Source organism: Strix aluco, chromosome 3 (genome assembly GCF_031877795.1).
Source record: "Strix aluco isolate bStrAlu1 chromosome 3, bStrAlu1.hap1, whole genome shotgun sequence".
Classification (NCBI taxonomy): domain Eukaryota; kingdom Metazoa; phylum Chordata; class Aves; order Strigiformes; family Strigidae; genus Strix; species Strix aluco.
This window is the reverse complement of record NC_133933.1, coordinates 129,532,866-129,543,085: the sequence shown is the minus strand read 5'-3', so window position 1 is coordinate 129,543,085 and position 10,220 is coordinate 129,532,866. Positions and strand designations below refer to the sequence as shown.

The following is a 10,220-nucleotide window of genomic DNA, read 5'->3' as shown; positions in this document are numbered from 1 at the left end:
CAGACTGACCCCCACTTTGCTACAACCTCCTTTCAGGTAGTTGTAGAGAGGTGGGTATCCAGTCAAAGCTTCAGTCAAGGGAGGGACAGGATCACTAGGAGAGGACACATTGCGGTGTCAGTGCTGTCGACTGAGAGGGACCAAGGCAAGTAGCTCAGACTGGACACCTAACTTCTAGATACATGAAGTCAGCTGGAAAAAAAAATCCCAGCAGAGTAAAGTAACCACCCCGAAGCCTTTAAAAAAATATTGTACAGGCAGGTGCAAACAGATTAGCAACTATACCCTATACTGGGACAGGAATGGGGATATTTAGTTTGGGATGAGACAGGGTAAGTGCACCATTAGTTGTGCTGGTAAAAGGATACTGCTAACTGGTAAACCCAGAAGTACTCCAGAAAAAATAGTCTACTTTCAAGTGTAAATCAACTCTTACACTGTCATCTAAAAAATATCTTGTTGGATAAAAGGCACAAAAAAATTGAGTATAAAAAGGCTAGATCACATCAAACAACCATTAGCCATAAGCAGATACATTATATCATACACATATCTTTGCTCTGTTAAATACTAATTTAAGTGGACACATTTAAAAAGACATACTTACAGTATCAATAAGCACTTTTTGTTAAAAGAGAGCAACTCCTGTTAGTAAGAAAGGAACAGCTACAGAGGAGAGCAGAATGAGGCATTTCATGCAAGGAGCAGTCCAAGAATGAGAAAAATATAGGGTACAGTAACCTGACACATACAGTTTTCTGGTATGGACAAAAAAAAAAATCTCATGTGCGTATACTTATATGTATTCAGTGCAACTCTTCCAAATTCATTCATTTTTAGAGGGCTTCTTTTTTTTTTAATCTTGAATTGCAAGCTACCTAATATGATATATTGCTGTCCTCCAGAATTGTAAGATTATTCAGTTTGAAAAGATTACTTTAGTGAGTATCGAGTAACACTATGCTAAAATACACACTCTATCTGAAACGAGTGCTTATTTAGCTGCAGCTCAAACCAGACAGCGTTAGCTGCACGCGTCTATCACTTCAAAATGTGAAGAAAGTTCTTTCAAAAGCTTCACACGCACACCCTAAATATATCTTGTGCCAAAACACAGCAAATACTCTATGCAATAAGCCAGTCTGCAAAGCTTTTTTTTTTTGCTTCCTTCTTAAGTTCCAGCTTCAAAAGCACTTGTGTGTACTCTCAGACATGCACTCAGCTATGAAGTAAAGTACCAACCTAAGCACATGCCTACCTTGTTTCCTCCACTGTTGTTAATTTACAGACAAATTTGCTGTCTATACAAAACTTGGTATCATTCTTAGTCATGTGGGTTTTTGCTTGGTAAAACGCTGCCTAACCCCCCCTCTGTTCCTGAAGCACTGGCTTTTGGGGGAGTTACAGGGTACCCAGGACTATATGCAAAGTAAACCCCGCAGAAAAGTAAAGAGAAGCTCTGTAAACAAGCAGTAGTTGTGTCCGAAGACAAAGAAACAGGAGAATGACAGCACAACAGAAGCCTTTCTTTTTCTCATTACCATTTTGTTGGAAGTTTTTCAGTGCGACGATCTCCTACAGCACCTTCTATGATGAAATCAGATGATGTCAAAATAACCCCAGTTCAGCTTTAACGCTTCATGTCTTTCGTTTAAGCTAAAAATAAAGATACACATGGATGATTATGAAATGGCAGACACAAGAAACTGAAAATAATGCTTTGTTTCCCAATTCTGGATTACCATGAATGGTGAAAGAAAAAAAAATTAAAAATCAAGAGACAAAAAAGCTTTATCTTAAATGATGAATATAATGTACGTACATTAAAAAATATATAGACACAATAATTGGCTCATCAAAAACACATAACGGAAATAAGTAAAGAAATGGATTGTTTCTAACAGATGATCAAAATTAATAGAAATCTGCTTACATTTATGGAAAACACGTTTGCCATGGTGTATTCCTGTTTTAGGATAAAGGCATTTTACCAGTTACACAGCTGCAATTAAGATCATCTCAGTCACAAACAACAGCATCGGCGGGGATTATTAATGGCTTATTTGTCATACTGAATTACCTGTCGTCTGTGTGTGCAGAAGTACCGGCTTAAACACTCAAACAAACTGCCTCCAAGAAAAGTCATCTTTATTTTCATTGTCCTCAATTTCACACCCAGGCCAGCGACATATAACGTATGCATGTCAGCATGCAGCCCGCAGTTTGAGGAATCCACCCTGACACGACAAGAACTAATCCTATTATTTCCTTAACAGCATCTGAATAGGCATTTTCCAAGTACTGCTTCTTATTGTAAGTTTAACCCATGTGTTAATTCTCTTACTGAGATCTCAAGCTGCTTTCTCTAGAATCGGGGATTTAGGGGAATAAAATCCCTTCTATTCAATTTCGTACTTAAGAGACAAACCTTTCAAAATTAAACAGGGGCTTGCAGACTGCCTTAAAAACATCGCTTGTCTTTCCATGGCAGTGGAAAATATCTCTAAAGCCCATTTTAGCACATAGAAAATAAGTTTTTAGCACATCTCAAGTTTAAACCTGACAGCAGTTTGGGCAGCTGCCTCTAAATAAGAATCAGGACTGCAGAAATATATCACGGAAAAGATTTTCAGAATGATTTTAATGACAATTTGACAAGTGAACAACCAAGCAGCTCTCCATTAGAGTAAATTATTTCCTATGATTGCAATAAACCTCAATATTCAAAGGTCATCAAGTGGGAAAAAGATTTGGGCAAAACAGACTCCTAGCAGTCACCTCCCTTGGCTGAAGAAATTTTTGAGCACATCGTGCTCAGGGGAGTTTCCCTTTCTGTAATCAAATATTAAAATATGAAGCACCATGAAAACAAACATCTTACTCTGTACACACACACACACACACACACACACACACTTTCTATGCTTTCCAGCAAAGCCGCAATAGCAGATTTGCTGTGGGTATGCAGGAACTTATAGGTAGCATATTAAATATTGATTAAAAATAAATCCAAATAATTAGGCTTAAATTTTAATACCCGTGTACATTTCTCTATAATTCATCATGAACGGAATTTTATAAGGTTCCACAAGAGGCTCTGGGTTTAATTTTAATTATGCATTTATTACATAATTCACAAAATTCAGTAATGTGCAATGAGTCTCCCAGCCATTCAAGTGAGTAACGAGATTTATCAGCCCAGTTTGTCACACAACAAACAGGATTCAGAGCAGTTATAAAGGCGGGTGATGAAAGATACATGGAGGGAGGGAAGAACCAGCAGCAGCTTTATTTCCATGTAATAATGCTAATAATATGCAAATAATTCCCCATCTTAATGAATACTTCAGATGAATGCCACGTTCAAAACGGAGATTGCACTCTGAAAGCTCGCAGTGAAAGAGGAAACACGGCAGCTCAGCTGCTGTGAGTTTTCAAAGCTCCTCTGAAGCCACGAGGTTACAACTGCCGGTACCACTGAGCATCCCTCCATCCCCACCAGCCTGAAATGATGCTGTCACATAGCAAAAGATAATCTAAGGTCCTCAAGCTCCTTACGTCCTGTTTTTAAAGAGTGATAATCACATCAAAACCACCTTAAAAATGTGTGTCATTTTCTAAATAAGCAGGGATCCACATGCACCTCTAGGAATCTATATCTGGCCTCTGGAGCACAGCTCTCAGGGTGCATGCAAGAGGATCTTAAATGCCCAAACCTCCAGTGGACTGGGACTTGCTCTCCTAAATACTTCTGGTGACTTTTCAAATCTGTATTTGGAAGTTTCTCCCAAATCTCTGCAATTAGTAGAAGACTGAATCATGCTGTCCTTCAATGAACATTTTAATTAACTTCTTTTGCAAACCTCCCCCCTTTCAGCAGGTATCATCCCCTCCACAAGAGTGGGCACATGCTCAGAAGTAGGCAATATCAGCTATTACAACACCCTTGAGCTACCTTGCTTTTGCATGTTGTTCTCTTCCCCAGTTAATTTATCCTCAAACATCTTCTGGGAACTCAAATATGTAAGACTTAAGACTTCCAACTTGCTCACAAAGCAAAACCACCCCCCGTCTGCAGCATCCCTTCCCACGTTCTCACTTGAAACTCACTTTTTTCACTCCTGCTTATGCACCCATTTCAATCAAGCTTCCCACATCCACACGTGTCCTCTCCCATTTCCACTCTATCTCTGCTTTCAACAAACCCTTAGGAGAAGCACAGACCTTCAGGGTGCCTCCTCTCTCTGCTCTCTAACACCCAAGTCAAGGCTCAGGCCCAATGTCCATTATTAGAGACACTCAGGGACAACACAACCTTGTGTCCTTAAGCTGAGACCCTTCCTACTCATCTTCAAGTGTTCTTCAAGGGGACACCTTCCCTCTTGCCTTCAGTCTTCATGTCTATCCATGGAGTGGTCCAAATTTACCGGCCTTCTTAATACGCCAAACACACAAATTGTTGTCACTGCAAAGTCCCTTCCGAGTTTATCAGAAACATTAACCTTCAGAATCACGTTTCTTCTCATACCTCCACAAATTCAAAGGGACTTCAGAAATAGAAAATCATTAATGCTCTGCTCCAGCTGGATGGTGGCTTCTTCACCCACCACAGAGACAAGGGGTCAGCTTGAATCCTTGAGCGAGGGGCTTTTGCTCCCACCTCTTACAGAAATGCAGCTTTCTTATAATCAGAACTGACGACACTACAAAAATGCCTTAATCACAGGATTTTAAAATATATAAACATACATGGGGGGGTGTGGTGCTTCTTACTTCTTGATTTTCAGCATTTCAGATTCATACTCTCCAGCTGGTTTTTTGCAACTAGAGTCAGGAGTGCATACATACATTTCTTAACTACAAACTGAGGGGTTTTTTCTCAGGTGATCACCACATACTGGCAGCGGCAGCTCTAAAAGGAAGAACAAATGCTCTCCCAAATAATAACATTCACAGTTAGTAGCTCTATCTTCCTGTACGGCTGCTGAATCAGCTACCCCACCCTCCACAACAGTCACCTGCACTGTTTCCTTTCCCCTTGTTCAATGAAGGACATGATGAGCATAGATGAGTTCTAAGGTTGCTACATGGGTATCCCCTTTTGAAAATCCCAATATATATCTATTTTAATGCATGTATACATTTATATATTATATTCATATATATGTATATATTTACACATATTATACATATCTCTCTATGTATTCATATATATATATATCCCATTTTATATTTATTCACGTGAAGTTTAATCAGACACTGCAACTCTAGTTTTAACTACAGAACATCAACATTGTTTTTCCCCTAACAGTTGCATTTGCTACACTACAGCTTGGAGGCAGCCACACAGTAAAAGAACAAGCTGGCAAGTATAAGCTTTGGTTGTCACACAAGTTGTTTTAACCTTTTCAATCGCTTTCTTATGGACAGATAACTTATCTGACCATATTGTATGTATGCCGCATATGACACGGCAGAAGCAATCTTAAAGATAATTTGTGTTTATAGAGGTTTTACAGAGCTAGAGGGAAGAGACACTGAGTTCCCATGGAAGATACAGGCTTAAAATCAGTTTGAGCCCACCAAAGATCCTGCTGATGCTGAATGGAGGTGGTGGACCCTCCTCCTCTCTCATCCTTGGGGAAAGACTACATAGTGCGAACCTCTCCTTTCCTGGGTACTGAAGAATCTGCACAGAAGGCCTATAAACGACAGCAAAACCTTCCACGGGCCTGCAAAACCCTCCTGGGGTCCAGAGCAGCCGACCGTGAGACACAAGCCCCCAGGATGCCAGGCTTCATTAGGCCTGGCACTCACAGCACTGCTCATGAGACATCCAAACTGGAAGACAACAAAACAAGCCTTTACCAACCTCCCCCTTCCGAAATCTTCAGCTCCAATGCTATCATATGACTTCACTGTGAAATCACTAGCCCTTCAAATATTTTGCTTATTTTGACCTCAAACGCAGAGGGTAATCTGCTGCTTTCACCACGAGGTGGGTCCAGCAGAGATGGGCTTTTTTTCAACGTCTGATCCAGCACCAGCAGAGCTCCCTGCTCACTGAATGCACAGTACACTTTCTGAACTAAAAAACCCCCTCATCTTTCACTTAAAGGATGCCTTTAGACACCAGATGACAGTGCCATGTTCCCAGATATTTACTGCAAAATACCAAAGTTGCTGCAGGAAAGAAGAAATCCTGAGCCATGAAAGACCCAGAGACCGTACTGCACCCACTGAAATGCATCGTTTCCAAAATAAAGGTTGTAAATTTGACTGTGCTCATAACCCAGGCAGCAACCAGTCTATCAGTCAGCAGAATTACTCTGGAAAGATACCATCTGAGTCTGAAATAAGTCACCGTTCCTCTTCCATGTATGTCATGGGCAACACAAGGGTGAAGAAGAGGTGCCTCTGAAACAGCCTGATCTAGGAAAAACCACAGCACTGACAACTAGGGCATCATGAAATTCTTCAGACTCCCAGTGATATCACAGATTTCCGATAACCCATGAAGCCCTTGATTCTTCCCCAAATCACTGTTGAGTAGATCCAAGCAGAGGAAAACAAGCAGGAACAAGTCTTGCAGCCGGTCTTGAAGGGACCGTTTGAACCCGTTCATTGATCATAGAACCCAAATAAAATAGAGGAAGGAAGATGGACAAATAAGCAACCAGAGCAGCACATCTAAGCTACCAGGCGAGGGGAACATCACTTAATAAGGCAGTTTTGTGGGCAGCACCAGAGCTGGAAACCTTTATTCTGGCCTCTACAATCACCACTCAAAGCACTCTGTTGACACAACAGAACATGGCTCAATTTCAAGCACCGTTGAGGTCGAGTAATTTCAAACATCTTTTAATGTTTGTAGATAGTCCAGAGGGAAGTTGGCTGAAAAGATCTCCAAGGCAGCCACGTGAAAATAGATACAAAGCCCTTCAAATTATTACAGTGCCAGGCAGGAGGCAGGAACAGAGACCAAAGAGGGAAAGGGGGAAAGGTGAAGATCCAGACTTCCAGCTAAACTGCTTAAAGCATTTATTTATGTCCAGTGCCTCCATTACAAGTTTATAGTATGCCTTGGGGAGCAGTAACAGACCAATTCCATCAACCCAAATTGGTACTTCAAAAGTAAGATTTTAAGTGTAATCTGTACTCTTCTTTCATCTCACGGTATGAATACTCACGTTACAGGGAGGTCATTCTCTTCTTTTCTTCTGGGTGGCAAAAATGTTGCATGAGAAATCAGACAAGACATTAATACAGCTGGACTTAACCAGAATATTACACACTAAGGCACTGGTGCTTTTACATGAAAATCTGGGAAGGACTGCTGATAAACCTGGATTAGAAACAAAGCATGTCAAGGAAAACAGGCAGATTCATCTACAGAGCTTCCCCTAAACTCGTGAGGTCAATGGAGAGCCCTTTGAAAGTCTTAATTAAACCAAATTAGCTGCTTAGTGTTAGTATTACAGCATCTTCTGTAGGGTGATCCAGCAGCAGGACTACCTTGCGCTGAGTGGTGGTCAAGCATATTAGAAAGACATATGGGGAGAAACATGGGGAAACCAAGGCATGGGAATGTAAAGGACTTCCACCATATCAGAATCTTCTAAATCCAATTCAGGTCTCAAACCAGGTTGTTGGGATAACCAGAAGTAATCTGAGAGGAGCAAAAGGGCCTTTCAGACACTGCTGGTTGCTGAACCCCCTGACTTCTTACTATTTTTCTCCCATTCACAGGCACTACCTTGCTGCCTAGGTCAAGCCAGCATCCCAGATAGGAATTTCAGGATAACAAAAAGTAATAACAGAACAACGCTTATGGTTTTGTGGGGTTTTTTTGTCACTCGTATCATGAGGATTCAGAATTAGGAAATCTGTCTTGAGAACTTCCAGGGAAATGCAACATGAATTCCCTGCACCTATTTCCAGATGCGCTAATAAAAAAACAGGGCTCCCCTGCAAACGTGTCTCTGAATGCCACCAATTCATCACTCCCGCTCTGGTTTGTGCCCCTGAAGTGAGCCAAGCAATAAGGGATGCCGTGGAGAACAGAAACACATAGCTCCTGCAACGGGGCAACACACTTGAGGCTGCAGAATCTGCATTATATGGGGATAAAAGCTACTCAAATCTTGCATCTCTGACCTCTTCCTGTCCTCGTAACTCGGTGCACGAACTGGATTACCCACCACACCAGCAGCTGGCTTCTTAGGACAGGAGAATTTAAATCTGGCAGCAAGGGAAAACAACAAGGGCCAGAAATGGCCCAGAAACCCTGAGCCATGCACAAAGCACAGAGATAATGAATGCAGACTCTTCAGTCTTCCTCTGGACGAGCAGCAAGGCTCTACTACTGCCTGAAGCTTCCTATCAGGGCTTAGCAGTGGTAACGCTCTTGGAAGTTAAAACAAATGTAAATGTTAATGAACCAATGCCCACACCACTTCTGCCATGTATGGAGATGGCTCAGCTTTTATGGTGAGAAAATAAAATGCAGCAGGACCGACAGATTTGCTCTAGAGCCAGTGATGTGGACAACTGTGCAGCTTCAACCTGAGCCTTTGGATGGCTGGTCTGCAGATCTGTCTGCTTCGGACTGACCACCTCTGACAGCTTCTAGAGTTTCAAAGGAAAGCAAAGTTAAACCTCCTACCCATTTGCAGCAACATAATCACCATGCTTTCTTCAGATGATTCATCCCCTTGTATAGATCCACATGGCTGCCCCTAACAGGACCAGGGTGGTTTACTTTTTTATTTAAGTTAAAACCACTCTCCCAGCACCCTATGGCACTAAGTTTTATGAGTATTCAATGGGTGAAGAATGAAAAAGGGGTGAATTTGACAGCAAAGGCCCTCTACCACATCACCTTACAGAGGAGAGATAGCCTCAGAGGCTGCTGCATCTAACGAGCACCAGCGCTGCTGAAGATACTCCTCCTACACCTGTGCCAATACCTAAATATCTGATGCCAAAACCATTTCCTAAAGGAAGATTTTCCTCTATTCAGCCAGACAGAGCACAAGCTACTCCACCAAGCCCCTATTAATTTGCCATTTGCTCATACCCTGCAGAGGTAAGGAGTAAATCAGCACCTCTGCAGTTTTGTCACAGATGCCATGGGATTTCCTAGACAGGGGACTGTAAGTGCTGCCCTGCTGGGATGCTGCACGTCAACGGCACATTAACAGGATCACGATCCCAGCATTAGCTGTCTGAGCGCTACCAATAAATAGCTGTTTTTCAAGCCTGATTTCTCCAGCTCCCATCATTTCCCATTTTCATGCAGATTCTTATCAAGAGCAAACTCATCGCTGCCCAGCTAACTTTGTCCATCTGGCTCAGACACCACTTTTGTTCACACAAGACTGTGACATATGGATTTTTCCTTCAAAACATGAGGGGTGTCAGCATTTTTGTATCACTCTTCTGGAGCAAAAGTGATCCGTTGGTGCCTGAGATGAAGAGATGCTACCACTCAGCACAACCACCCCATGCAGTGGCTGCTCTGACAGCCGGGACAACATCTTCCAAGCACCCAAAATTTCCTCCTTACTTAAGCCTTTTCTTGAAAAAAGCAGCAGTTTGTCTTTAAATTGAGACAGCAGGATTCACCTCCCTTGCCCCACTGAGGACCGAAGATGGCAGCAAAACACTTCATCAGGTGCGCAGGTAGCTCCAGCTGTCGGCATGCTTAAAATCAAGATGCGCTTGACAGTTTTGTTAAACCTATGCAGAACCGAGATAAGTCCCACCCTTCACCCCAGGCATGGTGTTGGTGGATTACTTAACTCCCCCCTCCCAAAAGCAGAAGCACATTTCATGAGAAGTCCACTTAGGACATAGTGAAGTCACGGATCAGTCTGGCGGGCAGAAAAGCAGTTTTTAAATATGTTATTAGGGTCAACATTGCTGGGAGAGCAGAAGAGAATCCCCTACGTGATCAGGCAGTGTCAGATTCTTCAGCAGCAATCTATTGCCTGAATGTAAAGTAGTCTCAACTGAATTTCACTAATTCCTTCAAAGGCTCTCTTACACTCATCTCCACAGATTATACAGTAAATATGCCTTAAGAAAGCCCTCTCTAACCCCAACAAGGCTATTCAAAAAATAAGGCTTAACCGGTTGACCTCTGATTATCTTTAGCATTTCGCCCATTTGCCTTCAATACAAAAATTTCTGCCTCAAAGCAACACTTCCTAAAGGTG

At 42.1% G+C, this 10,220-nt stretch overlaps 1 protein-coding gene across 2 annotated transcripts in view; it reads right to left on the bottom strand.

Annotated features, from left to right (window-relative positions):
* XKR6 (XK related 6) overlaps positions 1 to 10,220 on the bottom strand; it is a 184,735-nt gene that overhangs the window by 132,661 nt on the left and 41,854 nt on the right. Inside the window, exon 2 of one of the 2 annotated variants that reach the window (XR_012622701.1) lies at positions 1,542 to 1,656. The exons of the other annotated variant lie outside the window; for it this stretch is intronic. The gene's annotated coding sequence lies outside the window, so the exon portion shown is untranslated. The remainder of the gene's footprint in view (positions 1 to 1,541; positions 1,657 to 10,220) is intronic. 2 annotated transcript variants of the gene reach the window in all.